Genomic DNA, 27121 nt, shown 5'->3' with positions numbered 1-27121 from the left:
TCCATGGGATTTTCCAGGCAAGAGTACTGGAGTGGGGTGCCATTGCCTTCTCCACCCAGCTCTAGAGCACAGGCTTAATAGTCGTGGTTCACAAGGCTTAGATGCTCCAAGGCATGTGTGATCTTCCCGGACCAGGGATGGAACCTTTGTCTTCTGTATTGACAGGTGGATTCTTTACCACTGAACCACCAGGGCTTCCCTGGTGGCTCAGCTGGTAAAGAATCTGCCGGCAATGCACGAGACCCTGTTCAATTCCTGGATCGGGAAGATCTGCTGGAGAAGGGATAGGCTACCCACTCCAGTATGCTTGGGCTTCTCTGGTGGCTCAGCTGGTAAAGAATCCACCTGCAATTCTGGAGGTTCTGGGTTTGATCCCTGGGTTGGGAAGATCCCCTGGAGAAGGGAAAGGCTACTCTCTCCAATATTTTGGCCTGGAGAATTCCATGGACTGTATAGTCCATGGGGGTCACAAAGAGTCAGACATGACTGAGTGACTTTCACTTTCACCAGGGAACCCCTCTTAGCTTCTCTTTTAAAGATTGGGATGATTTTTCTAGTGTTTTTTGGGTGGCAAAACGTTTTAGGTAAATTACTGATCATAATAATTAAATAGCTCATTTCTCTTTGTTTTGAAAAAATGAGAGACAATGAGGAAGTTCATCATAGCTTGAAGCATTTTTAAGTCTAGACCATGCCTAGCTTAGTATTCTTTTATAGGCAATTATTTAATTTTTCTGGCAATTATTTCATTTTTCTGGGAAGGGGAGAGGCTGTAAAAGATGACATCATGTGTCTATTTCTGGGTGTTCTCCCTTTCCAGAAAATGACATATTGAAATCTTTTTAATGTTTTTATTTGATTTCCCTTTTCTTTCACTCCTGGCATTTCTTTTTACCCTATACTTAGAGGTCAAAATAAAGGTGAGATTTTCACATGTTTTACCAAAGAAAAATGACAAATTCAAACTTTTAGCAATCATTGCAAATGCCAATTGAAATTTTCCTTTCCTAATATTTCTTCCACTTTTTTTCCCTCTTAACCAAATGATTCTCATGTTTGCTCACCACAAAAGCTTTGTGGCCTTGGTCGATATACTTAACAAGAAAATAACCATGACAAGTGAGCATTGGATGTATCCTCAAGTCCAGGGCTGTGAGAAGACAGTAAGCATTATAAAAATTTTTTTGTTGAATAAATGAATGGATCTACCATTTAAATTTTTCTTTTTTGCTCAAGATGACTATATAGAAACTTTTCTGGGATGTACATACTCATATATTTCAAACTTAAAATTATTTTATTTCATCATAATAACATAACATTCTTAGCTCACTCGCTTATAGTTGGAAAAGGGCCATTTCCACATTATGGACGGTATTTTGAAAACATCATATGCACACAACTTTTTTCTCTTTCCATTGCATCTTAAGGGTACCGATTCTAAAGTTGGAATTACTGGGTCCCAGGCTGGGGGCTTCCCTTGTGGCTCAGCTGGCAAAGAATCTGCCTGCAATGAGGTAGACCTGGATTCAATGCCTGGGTTGGGAAGATCCCCTTGAGAAGGGAACGGCTACCTACTCCAGTATTCTGGCCTGGAGAATTCCGTGGACTATATAGTCTGTGGGGTCACAGAGCTGGAGCAGCTTGAGCGGCTTTCACTTTCACTCTTTGGGCTGTGCTCAACATCCTGACTCTTTTTGAAGATTGCATGGTTGTGTCCCAAGTTATTGCACTCCTTTACAGGAATTCATAGGGCTCCTAGCAACTCCTGCCAACATTAGATTTATTATTTTAATTCATGTTTCCCAGTTTGGTAAGTGTGAGATGGTACTTTATTTAAATGAGTGCTGTCTTCGTTGTCTATGAAGCTGAATATCATTTCAAAGTGTGTTATTTTAGTGCCTCTGTGTGTGAGCCGCATTTTACTCTTGTCAAATTGAGGTTAGGTATTATCTTAAGGGATTTAAGGAGGTATTTCTAAGAGGCTTACATTCATAATATAGAGAAATTTATTGTGATCATTGCAGCTGTCTTGATTTTCATCTTAGTTCTCATTTTTGTGTCCTACAGAATTATTTTATTTCATTATGTTAAAGCCACTAATAGATTATAGGAGTCAAACAAACTCTAGCTGCTCTCCAGAATTAAAATTCTCTATCTCCCTCTCTCCCTATTTCCGGTCTCTCTCTCCATCTTTTAAGCTTTCATTGGTTGCTTTTACATCTTAAGGAAATTTCATGGCTGTCACGTGAGGGGACAGAATCAGGAAGGGAAGAAGGACGTTGAAAGGCTGTACATGGTCTGTACTGCCCGGGCACTCAACCCTGAATGGTCTTTTTCTAATTATAAGGCCCATTGCTGTTTGATTAATTTCTAACTTCCCTGCTTCTTCCTGATGATCCCTATTTCTCAAAGTTGCATCAAAGTATTCTTCTTACTAATTGTTTTCTACAGATAGTGACAGATGTGAGTTACAGTTCATTTCCAAGATGTGTGTTAAAGTCTGTTCTACTGAATTTTTTAAATGTTATAAACCCAAATCTGTAATTTATTCACATTTTCTCAGGACACTTGAACAAGTTGAGTTCTTGCCATTGCTTCTTGTGGATGTAAAGGGCTAAAGAATTGTGAAGGTTCTGAAGATATTAAAAAATGACTGTAATTACCTAGGACACCAAGGATTTGAATACCAACTGTTTTTCCAGCATCTGCCTATAAATATATCATGTTGTCAGGCTTCATGGAGCTCACTGAATAACCAAGCTGCCAAATAATTATCTTTGGACATCATTTAAATGACCACACAGGAAATCCTATTTATCTTAAACAGTACCACACACAGAAAAACACAATGCAATATAATTGTTGACATTTAAGAATATTTAGACTACTTATTCATAACATATGATCCTTGAATCTTTCAACTTCTCTGCCTAATATAGCTTGGTCAAATAAATGACTTAAAAATACATGACATATGCCAAAATGCAGAATTTTGCTCTAGCTGAATTATTGAAGTACAGAACAAACACATTTTAGCTATCTATTAGCTTCGTTTGTGGATGTAGCCATTAGGACTGCCCCAGGAAGCAGGAGGCACATGCAGCTGTGAATTTCAGCAGGGAATTTTATAGAAGCCAACAAGAGATGTTGAGGTACCAAGACCAGAAGAGGAGAGAGCCGTAACCACCCTAGACTGACATGGTGAGGGGAGGAAGCTTTTTACAGCATCCAGTGTGAGTGGAAGGGTAGGAGAGAATGCTTCCAACAAGAATGGTGCCAACAATATTTCCTTCCCATTTAGGTCCCCACAGAGCACTGAGTAGAGCTCCCTGCTCTATACAGTAGGTTTTCATTAGTTGCCTGCTTTATACATAGTATTGTGTGCATGTCAATCCCAATCTCCCAATTCATTCCACCCTCCACTATATCTGTGTCTTTCTGCTTTGCAAATTAGTCTTCTCTGGTGGCTTAGTTGGTAAAGAGTCTGCCTGAAATGTGGGAGACCTGGGTTCAATCCCTGGGTCAGGAAGATCCCCTGGAGAAGGAAATGGCAACCCCCTCCAGTATTCTTGACTGGAGAATTCCACGGACAGAGGAGCCTGGTGGGCTACAGTCCATGGTGTCACAAAGAGTCAGACATGACTGACTAACACCTTCATCTGCACCATTTTTCTAGATTCCACATATAAGCAATATTATAGGATATTTTTTTCTTTCTGACTTACTTCACTCTGTATAACAGTCTCTAGGTCCATCCACATTTCTGCAAATGGCATGGTTTTGTTCCTTTTTATGGCTAATATTCCATTGTATACATGTACCACATCTTCTTTACCCATTCCTCTGTTGATGGACATTTCAGTGTTTCCATGTCTTGGCTATTGTAAATACAGCTGCAATGGACATTAGGGTGCATGTGTGTTTTTGAATTATAGTTTTCTGGTTATGGGTTTATGACCAGGAATGGGATTGCTGGATCATATGTAGTTCTGTTTTTAGTTTTTTAAGGAGTCTGCAAACTGAATGGTCCTTGGAGATCAGGTCCTTGGAGACATATGCAGCCCCTGGGAAGCACATGGCATCATAGCTGGGAGGAAACCAGGGGAAAGTACTCCAGCCTATCTCTCCTCTACTTCAGTCCTGATGGTGTTTCCCAAAGTCAAAGTCAGTCTGAGCAGAGGGTCAGGCAGCCTGAGTGATGGGGATAGGTCCTATAAGTAGACCCTCACCCTATCCCCAATTCTCTGGTATGGAGGCACGTGGAAAATGGAGTTCCTACAGGGAAATAATTAGCATGATAGAATTTTGAGTTCCCTTTGAGGATATCTATTGATAAACACATTCAGAAGAGCAGTATACAAGAGAATCATCTATCTTTTAAATAGATCTCTACTGTGAAGAAAGCTGAGTGCCGAAGAATTGATGCTTTTGAACTGTGGTGGTGGAGAAGACTCTTGAGAGTCCCTTGGACTGGAAGGAGATCCAAACAGTCCATTCTAAAGAATATCAGCCCTGGGTGTTCTTTGGAAGGAATGATGTTAAAGTTGAAACTCCAGTACTTTGGCCACCTCATGCGAAGAGTTGACTCATTGGAAAAGACTCTGATACTGGGAGGGATTGGGGGCAGGGGATTACAGAGGATGAGATGGCTGGATGGCATCACTGACTTGATGGACATGAGTTTGAGTGAACTCCAGGAGACGGTGATGGACAGGGAGGCCTGGCATGCTGCGATTCATGGGATCGCAAAGAGTCAGACACGACTGAGCAACTGAACTGAACTGAACTACGTGCACTCGGGCTTCCCTGATGGCTCAGTGGCAAAGAATCTCCCTGAAAATACAGAAGACTTGAGTTCAGTCCCTGGGTCAGGAAGACCCCCCTGGAGAAGGAAATGGCAGCCCACTCCAGTATTCTTGCCTGGAGAATTCCATGGACAGAGGAGCCTGGTGGGCTACAGTCCATGGGGTTGCAGAGTGGGACACAACTTAGCAAATAAACAGCAACAACAACTCTAATGCATAATGTGATAATTAATAATACAAAATAGTATTAGAATATAGCTTCTTTAGAACCCTTAATATAGAAAGAAATTCTTGTCAAATCTAGTGTTAATGACCCAAGAGAAGACTTAGCGACTGAGTAGCAGCAATAGTATTTGCATTACTTGCTTCAAAGATAAATATTTAAGCTCTTTCAATATTATTTTGAGTAGCAGGAATAAGCAGAGAGATGATCATGTGTTGGCAAGAGCATCCACCCCTTGTAAATTACAATTGCAGACACCAATTGGGTGAATTTATAAGTCAAAAAACAGCAAAAACTGAAATTAAGCTACACCTAGCATATTTATCTATTTTTCTCTTTCTTTTCAATTTGGGTTTGCATGTCTTTCTTCAAAAGTTTCACACAGTTCTCGAAAGCATGAAAGGGTCATTCTATTAATTGGGGGAAATTGTACCCTCCTCTATACAAGGCAGCCATTGATTGTACAGTAAGAGTCACAGGGGCCTGCAGTCCAGTTTTCTGAGTCATCGTTTCATGCTGGACTTAGCATTATGTTCATCTTTTTTAATTCAAGTCAGCCTTCTCTTTGAAGCTGTGTGCCTTCGATTTTAATTTGCTACAGATTTTCACTTTGAAGCAGATGAAATACTTTGATTCTTTGGAATGTCTCACACTTGGTGGTTAGGAGTTATTTTCATATATTTATTGATTACAGTAACTGAAATTCTCCCTTTTAGAATGGGAAAAACATAAACTATTACTCAGGGAAGGTAATGAACAGTTACTGAACACCTGTCACATGCCAGTCTTTTCATCTTTCTCTTTGTTCTGTATTCTTCATTTTATTTCACAAAGAAGTTTGGAATAATTTTTGTTAAGAGGTCACAATCTTTACTGTAGCTCTATGCAGCAGGTACTATTCATTTCACTTTTTTAGATGAGGAAGAAACATCCAAAGAGTTTAAATAACTTTGTAAAGCTATGAAATGAAGCAGTGTGTGTGTGTGTGTGTGTGTGTGTGTGTGTGTGTGTGTGTGTGTTCAGTCGTGTCCGACTCTATGAAACCCCAAGTTAAACCTTGCTATCTCCCCAGGAAAAATGAGATGATCTACTAATATTAAACTCAGTGCCAGAACAGCATCAAAATATACCTGACAACCTATCAAAAGCTTTCAGTCACACCTGTTTCAATGGGATGGATTTTACCACAGCAGATTCATTCCAGGAATTTTGGATCTGGCATGGAGAGGCCCTTACTGAGCCTTAGTGATTGAATCTAGGAATTTAAGGCCTCAGCTTTTTGCCAGTTTATGCCATACCCTCATTTCCAGTGATTGATAGGTAGAGAACTTATAGACATGTTCTAGAGCAGAAACATGCCGGATAAGCATGTGAGAATGGTTAATCTGAGTTTTCAAAGGTGTTTGTCCTCTTAAAAAAATACAAATGAACTGATTTACAAAGCAGAAACAGATTCGTAGATTTAGAGAACCAACTTATGGTTGCCAGGTGGAAGACTGGGGAAAGGGATAGTTAGGGAGTTTAAGACAGATAACCAACAAGGACCTACTGTATAGCACATGGAACTCTGATCAATATTATGTGGCAGCCTGGATGGGAGGGGAGTTTGGGGGAGAATAGACACATGTATATGTATGGCTGAGTCCCTTCCCTGTTCCCCTGAAACTATCAAAACATTGTTAATTGGCTATGAAAAAATGAAAACGTTAGTCACGCAGTCCTGTCCGACTCTTTGCAAACCCCATGGACTGTAGCCCACCAGGCTCCTCTGTCCATGGAATTTTCCAGGCAAGAATAGTGAATGGGGAGCCATTCCCTTCTCCAGGAGATCTTCCCAATGCAGGTAATCAATCAGCTATACTCCAATACAAAATTAAAATTAAAAAAAAATACAATGACTCTTCAACTTTCAGCTGCTATATGATCAGCCCATCAATTTAATAACACTTTGAGGGTAGGAAACACTGCCACATTGAATATACAAATCAGTTTCACATCCTGATTTCAAAGATGTTGAAACAGTCAGAGAAAAAGCACATGTTAGAAATGAGGAAACAAAGAGTTCCTGGAAGGTTACCTGACTTTCAGAAGTACACTTGTTTCTTGTAGTCAGCTGGATCCAGACGATATTTGGGGAAAAAAAAAAAAAAAAAAAGAGGAAGAAGAGCTGTTGATTTTGAATTGTGCTGCCCTGGATAACCTACTAAGATGGTCATTCTAACGGGTAAATGGGTCACGCCTGGGCCACTGTGTCTCCTGGGCTGGTTCCCGAGTCAGTAGACTTGGAAAACCAAGACTCAACCACAATGTCTCTGAGCTTCCCGAGGCTTCGTGAGTACAGTGGGCAGGCAAATGCCTTTCTTGTGAGACTGGTGGACATTTGACAGACCTCACCTCGATGGGTTACCTTGTCAGGTGGTCAGGACTGTTGTAGGTCTTCTACGATGGTTTATGACCTATTGGTCTCAGCCACCCTGCCTGGGAGTCACAGTGACTAAAAGAGTCAGAAGAGATTATTTCCCTGATTCATCCCTTTGCCTGAATCTCAGAAATTCCAGAACCCTGTCCAGATTCTCCTTTTCTATTCACTGCCCCCCCTTTTTTTCTGGAGTATTTAAGGTGCATCTCATGGGCTCAGGGTCCTTAGTTACCCTGTGGCATCTGCCACCTTCCCCTCTGCTGCTCTGGGTCCCTGTCATGACATCAGTAGAGGCTCCCAATTCCTGGGAGAGGCCAGCCACTTCTCCAGGGACCCTTTGCCAGGTCTGCTGAAGCTCCAGCATCAGTCCTGCCAAATTTCACATCTGAGAGAGAATGAAGGACGGGGAAGCTGGCGTGCTGCAGTTCATGGAGTTGCAAAGAGTTAGAAACCACTTAGTGACTGAACAACAACAGGGGTCCCCAGGGGCTGCTTTTAGTTGGTGCTTACACTTTCATGACAGTTCCTGTAATTCCAGGGGACATTTAAGTTTTTATGAGAGGTTAAAATAAGTGAAAATCACCACTCAGGTCTGACTTCCTGCTCAGTCACAAACTACATAGAATCAATAAGTCATGTAACTAACGGGGTCTCAGTTCTTCCTTCCTAAAATGAGGGCTGGAAGAGCTTATTTGCTTGGTCCTTCCCAGCACTGATATTCTCTGCATTAAAACCATTTTGGCTGTTGTAAGAAAATACGAAGCCACATTTGTCGTATTTAGAAAACATTAGTCTTAGAGCCTCCTTAAACATATACTGTTTAGCATTTTAAGAGTAAGCATCTGTTTGATGTTGGGAGAAATTAACTTGTAGGCTCCAGATGTGATCCTGTTCTCTGTGGAAACATCTATTTAAAGCCCACGTCTCTAACCAGCCTGGAGGCAGCTGCCAAGATCTCTTATGTTCCTTTACCTGTTTTTTAGTCTTTGCGGGATGAAGATTTTGTGAAGCTTTTCCTGCTCCGTTGGCTTATTTTCTTCTGTGTTGAGAACTTTTTCTAGCCTGGGATCGTTCTCAGTCTCCCACTGCACTTCTTCTGTGATGTAAGAGCAAAATGTAGTCGTTGTGGACTCCCATGGCCTCAGGATTCAGTTTGAGAGCAAATCCCAATGGTCTTTGGATCTGAAATCACACTGGAGGGCTTTTTACTGAGACACCATGGAGCAAAATTTTCTAGTTTGATGTGAAAACTCAACATTCCAAATCCTTAGTCTCTTTTGCTTTTCTGTTTCTGCCTTCTCCATGAAAGGTACAGGTTGTTTAAAAAAAATTCAGTGGAGTCCATTTGAAGATCTAATTGGCTTTATTCAATGATTCATGAATCGAGAGGCATCCCATCTGACAAAGTTAAAAAAAGCTCCAAGGAGCTGAACCAAATGGGAGGTTTTTATAAGCACACGGGATGGGGAGAAAGAAAGAGCAGATTCCCTTACTTCCTTTGGGGAATGGAAAAATGGGCCAGTTACCAGTGGATTACCTATTTCTGCTGTCCAGGCAAGTCTAGATGGACTGGTATAAGATTACAGACCTGGGAGGAGCAGAAATTGCAAGAAGGTTGGGATTTAAGTCTTGGTTTGCTGACATGAGGCTTAGCACAGGTGACTCCATTTGGAGTCTGTTGTCTCTATTTTTTAACAAGGTGAAACTACAACATCCTAAGTTTTTAGAAAGGTTAAGGTTTTGTGTTTTGAAGGTCTAAGTGACATTTGGTAGAATGTGTGTGTGTGTGTGTTTGTGTGTGTGCTCAGTTGTGTCCAACTGTTTGCAATCCTACAGACTGTAGCCCACCAGGCTCCTCCATCCATGGGATTCTCCAGGCAAGAATACTGGAGTGGGGTGCCATTTCCTCCTCCAGGGGTCTTCCTGACCCAGGGATTGAACCTGCATCTCTTGCATTGGCAGGCAGATTCTTACCACTAGTGGCACCTGAGTGGTTGATGGACTGTCCCAGAACTAAACAATGAAGTGTGTATGTGTGTTTGGGGGATTGGGGGGGAAGCAGTGATTGGGGGAAAGGGAGTTCCATGCGCCTTTTCCCTGGCTCTCACATATCTTAGCGATTCAGAGTTTGTACAGGCTTTTTTTGTTGTTGCTTTTTGAGCTCTTTTCCTTTTTTGCATTTTTGTATCCCACTCCCAACTCACATACCCATCTCACTTACTCACATCAACAGCAAGTACTCGAAACTGTAGCCTGTTTACTCTTTCATTATTCTCTGGAGCCTCTAGCTTTTAAAATCCAATTTGAGAGAATGTTCTTATAACTGAACCTAAACTCATGGGAGAACTTCACATTTAGACACTGTAAGGGTGTGTGTATGTGTGTGTGTGTGTTGGGTGCTCAGTCGTGCCCAACTCTTTGTGACCCCATGGACTGTACCCACCAGGCTTCTCTGTCCATGGAATTCTCCAGACAAGAATACTGGAGAATTGCCATTTCCTTCTCCGGGGAATCTTTCTGACCCAGGGATCAAACCGGCTCTCCCACACTGAGGCAGATTCTTTACAATCTGAGCCCCCAGGTAAATGCCCCAAACTAAAAACCTCCAAAAATAAGATCTCAGAAGCCAAATTTAGGAAGTCTAGACTTTCTGTGAGTGATGATAATAGTGAGTCTTATTTTTTATAATATTAATGGTGGCCATTCAATAAGTGCTGGTTACATTCCAGACTCCATCTGCTATATACATCACCAACAATTAAGCAAAATTTTTCTTTGCTTTTGTCACAGCAAAAAGACTTAATAGATTTTCCCGAATTTAAAGAGATATGGTTACAAATATCGATGGCTTCATTTCCACTAAGTTGCTCTGAGAGGCCACTGGCAGGTGTGGGCCTGGCCCTGAGGAGGAGCAGAAAGTGAGATACAATGGGAGGCTGCGGTGCCCAGGGGTGTGAAGGACAGGCCATGGTGGGAAGCACGTGTGAAATCACCAGCAAGGATTGTAACCGGGAGCCCCAGGATGGGCGTCATGGACCAGCTGCTCCAAGGGAATCACGTTCATTTTAAGCCACGTTGCTTCTCATATGGATGATTCAGTGACATATGCTGGAGAAGGGAAGGGACACAAGGGTTTTTGAAAATAGTTAATGAGTCTCAAGTAATGCCAGAAAAACTAGGCAGCATTTTGTGTGTTTGTGTCTGTACATATGAGTGCATGTGTGTGTGTGTTCATGTATGTGTCTATACATGTGTGCTTATGAGTATGTATCTTTTGTTATGAGTATATATGCATAAGTGTTAATACATGTATGTGAATATGTATGTCTAAATACAGATTGGGCATGGGTGTATGTTCATGCATATGTGTATATGATGTGTGTCTATATGTATATGTATGAGTGTGCATTTATATATGTAGTGTCCACGCACATGTGTGTATCTATACACATGAAAGTACATGTGGATATTTGTGTTGGTACTGTGTGTGTTTCTGTACATATGTGTGTGTATTAGTATCACCACCATTAAGAGCTTGGACAATGGAACAAGAGACAACTGGGTTCAAGACTTCCATCATAATTGTATGTCCTCTGGGAAATTTCTTGACCTCTTTTTCTTACAGTTTGTCTTTAAATTGGAAACAATAATAATTCATGCCTCATAGATTGTAGTGAGGGACATGTCAAAAAGCGTTGGTAGTGCTCTGGCTGATAAGCAGATAACAGCGTTAAATCATCAGGATCACCACCTTTATCATCATCTGAAGTCCTTGCATCCGAAGGACTCTGAGTCTGTGAGAGTGAGACAGCCCCTTCCAGTTCAGGATGCTAGGTTTGGTTGGTCTGTGTACTGTTCAAAATGTCTGTTAGACTGGTGATACCTTTCTTGTCTTTCAACACAAGCTGGAAAAACTAAGTTGATTGGTTCTGGTTATGACCTGTAGACAAGGTTGCTCCATCCTCATAGATGAATGGGAGTCAGTTGTGCTATTTGTACGTCTCTAGTTGAAAGCAGGGTAGAGGTCTCTGTTCTGGTGGCAGTGGGGGCTTCAGAGTCTGCTGAACCTGAATTTGAGTCCTTAATGCAGCACTGTATGACTTGGACCCAATTTTTCTTTATTTGTTGTTTTTTTTTTCTTGTTTCTTTGGGTGTTTTTAGGACCTCAGATGTACAAACTGGGCTTCCCAGGTCATGCAAGAGGTGAAGAACTCACCTGCCAATGCAGTAGACATAGAGATGCAGGTTCATTCTCTGGGTTGGAAAGATCCCCTGGAGGAGGGCATGGCAACCCACTCTGATGTTCTTGCCTGAAGAATCTCTTGGACAGAGAAGACTGGCAGGCTACAGTCCATGGGGTAGACAAGAGTCAGACATAACTCAGTGACTTAGTATGCACACACTTGTGTGAATTAGACTACTAGTAATCCTCGGTCAATGATACACTCCAGTTGGTGTTTTCTCTTTATTTCATTGTTTTCTAAATGCAGTAAGGCTAGTGAGGGGGTCTCCTAGGTGGCTCAGCAGGTAAAGAAATTACCTGCAATGTAGGAGAGACCCAGGTTCGATCCCTGAGTCGGGACGATCCCCTGGAGGAGGAAATAGCAACCCACTCCAGTATTCCTGCCTGGAGAATCCCACGGACAGAGGAGTCTGATGAGCTACAGTCCGTGGGGTCACAGAGTTGGACACAACTAAGGGATTAAGTATGCATTCACACAAGACCAATGAGACCACCTCCCCAAACAAAAGCCAGATTTGACAGTGACCTTCACGTAACCATCAGGCCATTCCCTTATTTCATTCCAGCTCCACCTGCCCTGACTTTATCCTGAGTCTCATGTTTGTTACTCCTTTTCTTTCCTTTCCATGTGCTTTCACTGCATTCATAAGAAATCCGAAAAAGGAAACCTTTAATTATAATTATCTTTTACTTTCTATAAAGGATATAATGTTGCATGTAATCCTGTGAAACTAATTTTTTATTTCAGAGATTCATCTACATGATGATACACTGTACTACTTTTGTTTTGCTCTATTGTTTAATATTCTAATGTGTGAAGCATTTCATAGTGTATTTATATGGTCATTTGTTGATGGGGCATTTGTGTGTCTTCAGAACGTTATTGTTGTAGAGAGGGGTATTTTGACATTGAACAGAAGTCTTCGTGCACATGTGTAAGAGTTTCTTGGAGAACAGTACAGAGGTTTCTTTTAAAATTTAAAAACAGAGATACCATATGATCCTGCAGTCTCACTCTTGGGCATATATCCAGAGAAAACCATAATTTGAAAAGATACATGACCCCAATGGTCATACCACTACTATTTACAATTGCCAAGACATGACAACAACCTAAATGTCTGCCAACAGGTGAAAGAATAAAGAAGATATGATACACACATACAATGGAATATTACTTGGCCATAAAAAATAATGAAATAATGCCATTTGCAGCAACTTGGATGGACCTAGATCTTATCATACTAAATGAAATAAACCAGAAAAATACAAATATCATAAGATATCATTTATATGTGGAATCTAACAAAAAAAGATACAAATGAACCTATATGCAAAACAGAAATAGGTCTATACAAATAGAAGACAAACTTAGAGTTATGAAAAGAGAATGGGGGAAGGGGTAAATGAGGAGTTTAGGGTTAACATGTCCACAATGCTGTACATAAATAGATAAGCAACAATGACCTACTGTTTAGCACGGGGAACTATACTCCGTACTTTGCAACAAACTATAAAGAAAGCCTGGTAGGCTACAGTCCATGGGGTCGCAAAGAGCTGGACATGACTGAGCAACTTCACTTTCACTTTCATAAAGGAAAAGAATCTGGAAAAGAATAGACATAAATATACGTATAACTGAATCACTTTGCTGTTCACCTGAAACTAACACAACATTGTGAATCAACTATACTTCAATTAAAAATAATAATTGAAATTGAAAACGAATTTCTCTTGGACAGATGTGGAATTGCTGCATCCTAGGGTGTATGAATGTTTAACTTCAGGACATAGAACCAAATGGTTTTCCAAAGTCAGTAGACCTAATTTTCACTCTCATTGGGATGTAGGTCCACAGTCCTTTAACACTTGTTGGACTTTTTCATTTTTGCTAGTTGAATGGTTATCTCACTGGAGTTTTATGTTTCTCTGACAATTAATAATGATGAATACTTCTCACGCTTACTGGCGGCTGTGAAATGTCTCTTCCTATATTTTGATCACTTTTCTCTTGGGTGGTGATTTTCTTACTTGTGTGTAGGAGATGTTGAGCAAGTTACTTGACCATTTGGAGATTATTTTTGCATCTAAAGATGGGGTTGATAGCTCAGTGTTTGGGGGTTGATTTTGGATTCATGTTTATATAACATACCATAAGTACTAGCCTAGAGCACAATAGATGATCAGAAAGCAAAGCTCTTGCTTGTTTCTTGGTCCCTCCCCACCACCGGAGCCTCTATTTCATAGACTAGCTTTGTTGGAATGTGCCCCATTTACTTAGTTGGAGAATCTCTGCTTATTGGCCTGGCCAGTGTAGCCCTACTAATATTTTTATACTTTAGAGATTAAGCAATTCAGTGAACTCAGACTCTCTTGGAAGAAATATGGGGAAAGAAAGTTAGAAGGGAAGAGCTTCAGTGGAGTCTGGTAAAATAAAGGAGGAAAAAAATTCAGCATCATTATTCCATTTTGCTTTCAGTAGCTCTGTTGGTAGATGTTTAAACTGTGTGTATTAATACAGCATGGGCTTCCCAGGTAACTCAAATGATAAAGAATCTGCCTGCCAATGCAGGAGATGTGGGTTCAATCCCTGGGTCAGGAAGATCCCCCGGAGGAGGAAATGGCAACCCACTCCAGTATTCTTGCTTGGAGAATCCCATGGACAGATAACCCTGGTGGGCTACAGTCCGTGGGGTTGCAAAGAGTCAGACACGACTGAGCATGCAAACCCATTAATAGGGCATTGAAGAGACTTCCTTGGCAGTCCAGTGGTTAAGACTTTGCCTTCCAATGCAGGGAATGCAGGTTCGATCCCTGGTTGGGGAGCTAATATCCTACAAGCCTCGTGGCCAAAAAAACAAAACATAAAACAGAAGTAATATTGTAACAAATTCAATAAGACTTTTTAAATGGTCTACATAAAAAATCTAATTAAAAATATGGCAATTGTGGGAAACTAAGGATTTCTAAAATGCTCATCTACATATTTACACTGAAAATTTGATACAAAGCAGAAGATTCTATGATGCCCGGGAGCCGGCGGTCCTAGGATGCCCTCTGTGACTCGCGGTGTTCTCTTTGCTGCTGCCACTGAAGCTGCTTCACAGCACTTTTCAGAGGGCTGCACCGTCATGCAGAGAAGCTACAGAGAGGGGCCGGGAAAACGATTCGGAGACGGGTCTGAAGGACACTGTGGGATGCCGTGCAGTGATTGCTTCCTGCCCCTGGCTTGTTTTTTCGAGCTTTGAATTCAAGGAGAGCAGCTGGATGTGATCGGAAAACAGTTGCCTTTACCTCCCTGGATCTGTTTGTGTTTCGTTGAATCTATTCCTGGAGGAATAGCAGCCAGGATGCCTGCACTCCGGTCACTTTGAAACTGCTGCACTGCAGCATGCCATCCTTCATCTGCCTCTATCTGTGCTCAAAGTCCCTCTTAGGATTTGGAGGTAACGTTTTTGTCTTCCTAACATGAATGTGTGCTTATGAGAAGTGACCATTTATCAAACTCTGAACAGGATAAATGATGAAGCAAGTCCAGTTATAAATTCAACCAGGGAAATGTGGAAATTCTTCTTTAGTGCCTGAAGTCTTTGAAAACGTTGGTTCATTCGTGACTTTGTTACGTTAATTGTTCTCTAGTTTTTCTCTGTTTGAAAGGCTTTGCTTTTCAGTTTTTAGCAGGAAAACCTGGAGGTGAGAACAGATGGGGTTTAGCTACAATGTCATCTCACCTTCCTCTTTATCCTTCTTAGTCTTCGCCAATCTGATTCATCAGAAAGTCTTTGCTCTAAGGACACACACTTAGAGTTAGGAAACAGCTTTCGGTCATTATGGCAACTTCCATGGAAGAAGTGGTTAAAAGCTTGAATGTGCTCCAAAGAGAAGAATGCCACAGGCTTATGCTCAGGCTTTGCAATTCACAAGTTGTAATTCGCTTTTTTTTATGCCAAGAATTACACAGACTAGAATAGTCAGATGTAACTTAAATTTATTCTGGAAATAATAGTAAAACAACTTCATTAAAGCGTGGATGATACCTACACCTCAAAGGGAGGGAGCTGCCTGTCAGTCAAGCCAGGGATCTATTTCAGGCTGGAGAGTCTCATGTCTGACATCCTCAGTGGTTTCTGTGGGTCTTTTGTGGATCACTGGGAAAATGAATTTTTAGCAATAATTGGTTTTAGAAGTAACTAATTAGCAAGGTATGTATACAGAAGCAGCAGGAAACTCAGAAAGGTTTCTCTGCGGGCTCTTTTGTTGGAATCTTTTGATCTTGACATGTATTTTATCAAGTGAATTCATAATATTTTCAAAGGGGGCTGTTTCCTTTGTCACCCACCTCGTCCTGAGAGACAAGGGGCTTTGACTGAACAAGAACCCAACCTCTTTCCTGCCAACTACTGAGTTGCTAGTTTCTCTTAATTCTTTCCTTTTCTCAGAGTAACTTTCAAGAACAATATTATTATCTGGGAGATTTTGGTGTGATATTTTGAATATTATCTGTATTTTGCACCACACTTTATTTTTCTTTGAATGTCTGTTTCTGAGCTATTTCTCACATTTATTTTCAACGAATCCAGAAAGTTTTGCAGGGCTATGCAAAAATTAACTTTCTAGCATGGAAGTTACAGAGAAAATAGGCCTCCCTTAATAGAGCCATTTTGCTTCAAATGAACCTTTTAGTTGGAAATTGGTAATATTTTGCACCTTGCTGTTCAGTTGCTCCATCATGTCCCATTCTTTGCAACCCCATGGGCTGCAGCACCCCAGGTTTCCCTGTCCCTTACTGTCTCCCAGAGTTTGCTCAAACTCACATCCGTTGAATTGGTGATATCGTCCAACTATCTTATCCTCTGTTGTCCCCTTCTCCCCTCTGCCCTCAATCTTTCCCAGCACCCAGGTCTTTTCCAATGAGTTGCCCCTTTGCATCAGGTGGCCAAATTATTGGAGCTTCAGCTTCAGCATCAGTCTTTCCAATGAATATTCAAGGTTGATTTCCTTTAGGATGGACTGGTTGGATCTCCTTGCTGTCCAAGGGACTCTCAAGAGTCTTCTCCAGCACCACAGTTCAAAAGCATCAATTCTTTGGCTCTCAGCCTTCTTTACAGTCCAGCTGTCACATCTTTACATGACTACTAGAAAAATCATAGCTTTGACTCGACTGATCTTTGTCAGCAAAGTAATGTCTCTGCTTTTCAGTGCACTGGGGTGTGCCTGATTCCTCCAGAACAAACTGACAACACTTGAGAAATGGTGTCTGCCTGTGGGCTTACTAGAGACACCTTACCCAGGAGTTCTATTGGTGGCTGGTCCCATCGACATCCTCTACCACGTTCCCATCAAAATTCTAGGCTCCTGGAGGAAAGTGGGTATTCGGCATAAGCCATGTGGTTTGCACCAACAGTTTGGGCCAAGAGAGTCACCTGATCAGTTGGGAGCAGAGCAAACTCTCCCCTTAATCCAAGTTCCCAGGTACCAGCCAAGGGGCAGTCCTACAAAGAGGCCTTTCTAAGGATAGCATATCCTTGCTGCTCTCACACTTCTCTGCATGGGATCTACTGAAGGTTATTGAACAGCTACAGTGACCTTGAAAACCGTGGTTCGAAAGATTTCATTGGAGTGGAGTGGAGAACAGAGTGGAGTAGTTGGTGAGACACTAGAGCCAGGAGCTTGGAAATAATCTAGCCTAAATCTCAGATGTCAGTGTGAGAATAAAAAGAGGAGGGATGGTTGGTACGAAGAATAACAGGTCAAAGATAAGCAATGCAGGGATAGGAAGTGGTATCTAAGTCTGAGAGATGAACTACCCAGAAGGCTTTTTTCTGGTACAGGAAGATTATTTAGGTAGAGCTCCTTGATGGGAAGGGAAACATTATAAATTCTGGATATATTGATATATATTATCTATATTATATTACAATTTATTACATATCATATTTCCTACCTACTGGATGAGAAGGGAGACATTCTAAATTCTGGATATATTGATATAACATTTATTTACATTATTGCATATCATATTTATACTATATTAAGGGCTTCCCAGGTGGCACTCAGAGAAGGCAATGGAACCCCACTCCAGTCCTCTTGCCTGGAAAATCCCATGGATGGAGGAGCCTGGTGGGCTGCAGTCCATGGGGTTGCTGGGAGTTGGACACGACTTCACTTTCACTTTCACTTTTCACTTTCATGCATTGGAGAAGGAAATGGCAACCCACTCCAGTGTTCTTGCCTGGAGAATCCCAGGGACAGGGGAGCCTGGTGGGCTGCTGTCTATGGGGTTGCACTGAGTCGGACACGACTGAAGCGACTTAGCAGCAGGTGGCACCAGTGGTTAAGAATCCTCTTGCCAATGCAGGAGATGCAAGAGACTCAAGTTTGATCCCTGGGTTGGGAAGATCCCCTGGAGGAGGGCATGGCAACCCACATATTATTTATATTAATATATATTATTCATATCATATATATTATTCATATTGTATACAACATATTGTGAAAGTGAAGTCGCTCAGTCGTGTCCGACTCTTTGCAACCCCATGGTCTGTAGCCTACCAGGCTCCTCTGTCCATGGGATTTTCCAGGCAAGAGTACTGGAGTGGGTTGCCATTTCCTTCTCCAGGAGATCTTCCCAACCCAGGGATCAAACCCAGGTCTCCCGCATTGCAGGCAGACGCTTTACCACCTGAGCCATCAGGGAAGCATGTATTATTACACATAATCAAATTATATGTATATCATATAATATAAAATATGAATATTTTACCACCAACAAAATACATTCAAGATATTGGTAAATTACATTAGAAAAACTGATTCTAACTTGAAATTCATGTCCAAGGTATGTTTTTATGTCATGAGTAGACAATGAGAATAAATCACATAATAAAATAATTAGTGTTGAGAAGAAAATTTAAATTGTATTAGCTGTAAAGGACACACTATTAACAGACATAATTTTAACCTAGAAATATTATTAATGTCATTTTAAAGTATTATATTTTAGGCAACTTATTTTAGCATTTTATTCTACTTACCAATCATTAACAATTGGAATCCTTTACCCAAGCTATCTAATCTGGTCGTGATTTTTTTAAACATAAATAGCTCTTGTTTTTTTTTGTTGTTGTTGTTTGTAAGAAAGAAGTATTGTGTGAACAATTCCCTAGAGGTTTGTTTGCTACAAGGTATAGATTTCTGGTTGGAGTTGATTTAGAAAAGAAACATAGGAAATGGAGTCTGTTAGGGGAATGGGAAGTGATGAGGTCTCTGGTCATTGAACCAAATTGATGAAACAATGTATGTGTACACAGCTTCTAAGAAAAACTCTCTTCTCACTGATTATCTGTACAACACAGGCAGATGCCAGCTGCCTGGAAGAGTATCTGTGCTGTGCCTCCAGTCACAGCGGCTTCTGAGAATCCAGTTATATTTCCTCCCCATAGTTACTACTGTAAATATCCTAGTCCTATTTATTGATTAGCATATAACTGCTTTTGATCAGACTAATAACCACTTTACTTAACCAGAGCAATATTTTACATTCCCTATTTTTTATTCTTTTAATGAAGATTCTCTCTCACTTGCAAGGGCAGAAAATATAGTAACAGGTTTGGGATCATTTTTAGACCTGCCCAAGTTGGGGAACACGTGTGATGCAGGAGCTGGGCAAAGCTCCTTCATAAATATGTCCTGTGGAGATGACGTTCTTGTGTTATACAAATTGGATGTGTCAGGATTTTAAATGTCACTTTGGGATTTAATGTGAGAAATTCCTGACTGGCATTTTCTTGACTTTCTTTAGAAGTGACCCGGTAGTCACAGAAACTTAGTTTCAATTCCTTGCTGCTCAGATGTGAGATTTTTCTCTTTCCTTCTTGCAAGTCCAGCCCCCACCTACTCCTGTTCCTCAGAACTCTTGCCATCTTCTTTGAATGTCAGGACTCCCATGAGTGGGGTGGAGGTGGATAGATGGGGCATCCTAAATCCTTTTTGCCTTCACAAAGTAGAGATCTAAAAGCAGGAAAAAGACTATCTTTCTCTTCCATGCAACTATTTTGCTTATTGCTAATTCTTAAAACTCATATCCCGTATTGCTCTAAAGTACCTGAGTTAGGCGTCCCAATTGTTCAAACAGAATAAATGGTGGAGGAAGTCAGGGTTAAAAGACGATACAGGAAGGAAAAAGCAGAGCCAGGACCAGGTGACTCTGAGAGGTATGTACCTTCATGCCTTGTGGACGAGGTAGGTTGCAGGTTTAACTCCTTCAGGGAAAGTGAAGAGGAAGACATGATTAGTGACAGATCTGAAATATCTTAAGATAAAAACCCCAGTTGTCCTACTCCTGAAACCTGAGAGGAGATTCTTCCAGCTGCTCTTTAAGGGTAATGTAAAGGACAATGATTCACCAGCACCCTGTAATAGACAGCTAGACTCATATGGCTGTTGGTTAGGACCTCGTCAGTAGATGCTTATTTACATGCCACACAAACATACATGAGCAGAAGGAGTTCTAAACAGACCACCAATTCCCAGTACACTTGTTGTTGTTCAGTCACTCAGTCGTATCTGGCTCTTTGTGACCCTGTGGACTGCAGCACACTAGGCTTCCCTGACCTTCACTATCTCCTGGAGTTTGCTCAGACTCATGTCCACTGGGACAGTGATGCTATCTAACCCTCTCGTCCTCTGCCATTTCCTTTTCCTTTTGCCCTCACTCTTCCCAGCATCAGGGTCTTTTCCAGTGAGTCACACCTTCACATCAGGTGGTCAAAGTATTGGAGATTCAGCTTCAGTATCAGTCCTTCCAATGAATAATCAGGGTTGATTTCCTTTAGGATTGACTGGTTTGATATCCTTGCAGTCCAAGGGACTCTCAAGAGTCCTCTTCAGCACCACAATTCAAAGGCATCAATTCTTTGGCACTTAGCCTTCTTTATGGTCCAACTCTCACATCCGTACATAACTACTGGAAAAACCATAACTTTGACTATACTGACCTTTGTTGGCAAAGTGATAACTCTACTTTTTAAATATGCTATCTAGGTTTGTCAGAGCTTTTCTTCCAAGGAGCAAGCATCTTTTAATTTCATGACTACAGTCACCATCTGCAGTGATTTTGTAGCCCAAGAAAATAAAATCTGTCACTGTTTCTACTTTTTCCCCATCTATTTGCCATGAAGTTATGGGACCGAATGCCATGATCTTCGTTTTTTGAACGCTGAGTTTCAGGTCAGCTTTTTCACTGTCATCTTTCACTTTCATCAAGAGGCTCTTTAGTTCCTCTTTGCTTTCTGCCATTAGAGTGGTGTCATCTGCATATCTGAGGTTATTGATATTTCTCCTGGCAATCTTGATTCCAGCTTGTGATTCATCCAGCCCAGCATTTCTCATAATGTACTCTGCATAGAAGTTAAATAAGCATGGTGACAATATACAGCCTGGATGTACTCCTTTCCCAATTTTGAACCAGTCTGTTATTCCACCTCCAGTTCTAACTGTTGCTTCTTGACCTGTGTACAGGTTTCTCAGGAGACAGGTAAGGTGGTCTGGTATTCAGCCTAAGAGGTTAACATTTTTCTATAGACAAGAAGAAGGTGGAGGACATGGGGGGTGGGGCAAGGTCTCTTCTAGGAAGGTCCCATAGGGTCCTGCTCAACTATGGAAGGACAGAGTTAATTTTTTCTACTCAGATTTAAGGACACATCCCTAAATGGATGGTCACTGTGGCTTCACTTAGGTATGATACAAGGGAGGATCCACAGCAGGGATAAAAATCCACTTCAAACCAACATGGAACATGATTCTAACTCAAGTTTCTTACCTTTATAGCAGTTATCTGGAAAAGTTAAAATTTGGGGGTAAGAATCATTGAACACCACATTGCCCAGAAATGAAATGTCATTAAAATCACATTATGTTTTGCCCACTGGAAAAGAAGTCCTAAAATGCATCATGCTGAAATGCAATTAATTACCCAAGAGCTATGAATCCTCAGATGCCTAGCATTTGGTACAGAACAGGCTGAAAAAAATAAACTCCAAGAAATGATGCTTAAATTTTGATCACATTGCTGCTCATGTCAAAATAGAGTCTAGCCAACCTAGAGAATGTTTGCATTCCTTTCTCTAAAAGAAGAATTTTTTAATAAGCAGGTCAATGTATTTGAAAATGGAATTTTATTTGACATGAACTAATGGCTCAATGGTGAGGAAATTTAGAGCCAATGTGTATTTCTGATGCCTCTTGGAATGTTTTCAAATGTGTTTACAACCACTTTTCTCAGAGTACATGACTTCAGAATGCTGAAAGTTTTCCACTTTACCCTTCAAAATGTGCTAATATAACAGAGAAGTCCATTTCAAAGCAATGCACATAATTTAAATTCTCCATGTGTACTGGACTTATATTCAGAAAGAAAGAAAGTCTCTAAAAACTTGGCATTTGATAAGAAAAAAACATACAGACTATTCAACACAATGAAACCTATTTTATTTCAAGGATTACAAAGTTCGATGGAAAATGCTGATAAGCTTGCTTTTCCATAATGACTGCAGTCTGCTCCCTCACCTCTGACATCTCTTGCCACGTCTCTGTTGCCAGGCAACAGCAGAGAAATAAAACCTGTGTAAGGAAACTTCCCTACATAAGGAACTACATAAGAATGGCCTGTATTCTTGAAGCTGGCGAACCACTTATTTAGAATTTTAAATGCATTTTTTTATGTTAAAAATATTATCAATAGCAATTCAGTGCCCCAGCCAGCTGCTGTAAGTCTGTTTAACTCTTGATGCCCTTCCAGGATTAAAAAGTAGCACCTTTTCTATCCAGAGTGAACAGGACACGTAGTAAACTCCTCGACCTCCAGACAGCCTCCTTATAAGAATTATAACAACTATCCCATACCCAACAAATAATACTCTTTTTAAAGATTCATTAGTAAGTCAAAGACAAATATCATATAACATCACATATGATGATATGTAGAATCTAAAAAAAAAAAATGACATGAACTTATTTACAAAACAGAAATAGACCCACAGCCATAGAAAACAAACTTACGGTTCAGTTCAGTTCAGTCGCTCAGTCATGTCCGACTCTTTGTGACCCCATGAATCGCAGCACGCCAGGCCTCCCTGTCCATCACCAACTCCCAGAGATCACCCAAACTCATGTCCATCGAGTCGGTGATGCCATCCAGCCATCTCATCCTCTGTTATCCCCTTCTCCTCCTGCCCCCAATTCCTCCGATCATCAGAGTTTTTTCTAATGAGTCAACTCTTTACATGAGGTGGCCAAAGTACTGCAGTTTCAGATTTAGCATCAGTCCTTCCAAAGAACACCCAGGACTAATCCCATTTAGAATGGACTGGTTGGATCTCCTTGCAGTCCAAGGGACTCTCAAGAGTCTTCTCCGACACCACAGTTCAAAAGCATCAATTCTTCGGCCCTCAGCCTTCTTCACAGTCCAACTCTCACATCCATACATGACTACTGGAAAAACCATAGCCTTGACTAGATGGACCTTTGTTGGCAAAGTAATGTCTCTGCTTTTGAATATGCTATCTAGGTTGCTCATAACTTTCATTCCAAGGAGTAAGCGTCTTTTAATTTCATGGCTACACTCACCATCTGCAGTGATTTTGGAGCCCCAAAAAATAAAGTCTGACACTGTTTCCACTGTTTCCCCATCTATTTCCCATGAAGTGATGGGACCAGATGCCATGATCTTCGTTTTCTGAATGTTGAGCTTTAAGCCAACTTTTTCACTCTCCTCTTTCACTTTCATCAACAGGCTTTTTAGTTCCTCTTCACTTTCGCCATAAGGGTGGTGTCATCTGCATATCTGAGGTTATTGATATTTCTCCAGGCAATCTTGATTGCAGCTTGTGCTTCTTCCAGCCCAGCGTTTCTCATGATGTACTCTGCATATAAGTTAAATAAGCAGGGTGACAATATACAGCCTTGACGTACTCCTTTTCCTATTTGGAACCAGTCAGTTGTTCCATGTCCAGTTCTAACTGTTGCTTCCTGACCTGCATACAGATTTCTCAAGAGGCAGGTCAGGTGGTCTGGGATTCCCATCTCGAAGAATTTTCCACAGTTTATTGTGATCCACACAGTCAAAGGCTTTGGCATAGTCAATAAAGCAGAAATAGATGTTTTTCTGGAACTCTTCCTTTTTCCATGATCCAGAGGATGTCAGCAATTTGATCTCTGGTTCCTCTGCCTTTTCTAAAACCAGCTTGAACATCAGGAAGTTCATGGTTCACATATTGCTGAAGCCTGGCTTGGAGAATTTTGAGCATTACTTTACTAGCGTGTGAGATGAGTGCAATTGTGCAGTAGTTTGAGCATTCTTTGGCATTGCCTTTCTTTGGGATTGGAATGAAAACTGACCTTTTCCAGTCCTGTGGCCACTGCTGAGTTTTCCAAGTTTGCTGGCATATTGAGTGCAGCACTTTCAGCATCATCTTCCAGAATTTGAAATAGCTCAACTGGAATTCCATCACCTCCACTAGTTCACAGTGATGCTAAGGCCCACTTGACTTCACATTCCAGGATGTCTGGCTCTAGGTGACTGATCACACCATCGTGATTATCTGGGTTGTGAAGATCTTTTGTGTACATTTCTTCTGTGTATTCTTGCCATCTCTTCTTAATATCTTCTGCTTCTGTTAGGTCCATACCATTTCTGTCCTTTATCGAGCCCATCTTTGTATAAAATGTTCCCTTGGTATCTCTCATTTCCTTGAAGAGATCTCTAGTCTTTCCCATTCTATTGTTTTCCTCTATTTCTTTGCACTGATCGCTGAGGAAGGCTTTCTTATCTCTCCTTGCTATTCTTTGGAACTCTGCATTCAGATGCTTATATCTTTCCTTTTCTCCTTTGCTTTTCTCTTCTCTGCTTTTCACAGCTACTTGTAAGGCCTCCCCAGACAGCCATTTTGCTTTTATGGTTACCAAAGGGAAAAGAGCAGGAGGGATAAATTAGGAGTTAGTGATTAACATATAGATACTCACACTATAATATTTAGAATACGCAAACAACAAGGACCTACTGTATAGCACAGGAAAATGTACTCAATATCTTGTAATAACCTATAATGGAAAAGAATCTGAAAAAATATATATATATATAAAACTGAGTCACTTTTCTGTACACCTGAAACTAACAAAGCATTGTGAATTAACTATACTTCAATTAAAAAACTGAATTACCAAAAATTTATCATACTAAATTCTAATGTTTGGAGTACAAAAAAAAGACTCATTAGTGTACATTTTAGAAAGCTTGAATCATAAATAGAAAGAAAGTTAAGTGGGATCGAGACCTGTAAGCAGCACCATCGAGGTTTGAAGATGCCTCATTTGGGTTGGACTAATTCCAAATTCTGTTTTCTTGCTTTTTAATACTGATAGACTTTTATGCTTTGTGCACATAAATAAGAAATTGTATTGATGTTACCAGAAACATCTTCTTTTAATTCTCTTTGTGCCTGCGTTTCCCTGTAGCGTGGTCTGTGTTGGCAGTAAGCTGCAGTGGAGGTGCTATGCTGGCATCTTAGAGGTGTGGAGGGAAGAACTCTGACGTCCAACATCAACATCTTGGTCAAGTAAAGTCTTCAGGGTGTTTTGCACACAAATTGTAGTCAGATAGCTATGCGTGTTTAGAGTAAATCTCCAGTTTGTAATTTTCCTTAGAATTTTGCAAAATGTTGTGACAGATATTTGTCAGAAGAAAACGGCACTGATTACAAGTTTTGAAGAGGTATGTCTTCAGGTCTAAGCAAAGTTCATCTAGCTGTATAGCTGAACTTTGCTATCAAAGTACCACAGTTTTGGAAAAGGAAATGGCAACCCGCTCTGGGATTCTTGCCTGGGAAATCCCATTGACAGAGGAGTCCATGGGGTCGCACAAGAGTAGGGCACGAGTTGGCCACTAAACAACAAATCCTGCATGACTTCATTCTAAGCAATTCATTTCAAAAGACCCTGTTTCCAACTAAGATCACATTCTGAGTTTCTGGATAAACATTTTTTTTTTTTTTTGAGAGAAACACTATTCACCGTAGTACAGTGATATTCTGTGTGTCTCAAGGGAATTTATATTCTGCAGTTGCTGGCTGTAGTGTTCTATGCCCAGTAGGTATATTTAAGTAAAGTTTTGAACCAATTCTAACATATGACTACAATTTTTCTTTTCTTTTATTAGTTACTGAGTGTGATAAATATCAATCGTGATTTAGATGTTTGTATTTCTTTTTAATTCTATCAGTTTCTACCATGTATATTTTTAGTCATATTGGATATATACAAATTAAAAAAATTTAGATATCCACTTGGATTTAATATTTTCATTAATAAATATCCCTTTAAAAGCAAAAAAGTACCACAATTTAATTATGCCTAAGATTTGGTATGAATTCATGCATTGGAGAAGGAAATGGCAACCCACTCCAGTGTTCTTGCCTGGAGAATCCCAGGGACGGGGGAGCCTGGTGGGCTGCTGTCTATGGGGTCACACAGAGTCAGACACAACTGAAGCGACTTAGCAGCAGCAGCAGCAGCAGCATACCAATATATTGCCATAGGGAAATATTTTAAGAATTCCAACTAGGGACACACGATAAACATCTTCCACTTAGAGGCAGTGAAAGTAAGCTATTGAAAGCTGTGTGTGCCTGGGAAAAAGAGGAAAAGTAGCAAGGTCTTCACCTCTGGGTAAAAGAAATACACATCTCTGAGTTAGTCACCTAACCTAGTGTTAAGAACTGTGTCGTAAAACACAATTGGCCCTTAAGAGGCCAAGAACATGCTTCCCTCTCACCCGCTCCTCTCATCCCTCAGGTGGGCTACTCGTTCACAATGGGGGCATCACTAATCTGACAACTATGTTGTATTATATGCTACACCTCAGCAACGTTTTAATTGAGTTGTTCACAAGCCCTGCTGACTCTTAATTGCTGTTTTGGTCACGCACCCAACAGAGACAGTGATTCCGAATTAGAAAGTGAGTGATTGGTAGTAAACATTTGATTAACTTCATACAATAAGTACCAGTACTTGCTAAAAATATTGGGAGGTAGCTGACCACCCTCTTTAAAATGAGGGTGGTCAAACTAAAAATCTAAACTAAAAATGTTCTGCTCACCAAAACAAATTCTGCTGTTACTATTCTGTTTCATTTTTTCCCCTTTAGATTGCCTCTAGATCTGAAGGGCTAATTTTGAGAATTCCTATTCCAGATTACTGAAAATTGTGCTAAAAAGCTACGCAGTCCCATTGAAAGAAAACATTACCCAATCAAATCTACCGATTGTAATCAAGATACATTTTATAAAATTGTATTTATGGAAAAGTTCCATTGTTTGTTGTTGTTTGTTGCTATGTCATGTCCGACTCTTTGCACCCCATGGTCTGCGGCACAT

The sequence above is a fragment of the Bos mutus genome, chromosome 24 (genome assembly GCF_027580195.1).
Source record: "Bos mutus isolate GX-2022 chromosome 24, NWIPB_WYAK_1.1, whole genome shotgun sequence".
Classification (NCBI taxonomy): domain Eukaryota; kingdom Metazoa; phylum Chordata; class Mammalia; order Artiodactyla; family Bovidae; genus Bos; species Bos mutus.
This window is presented reverse-complemented; position numbering follows the sequence as displayed.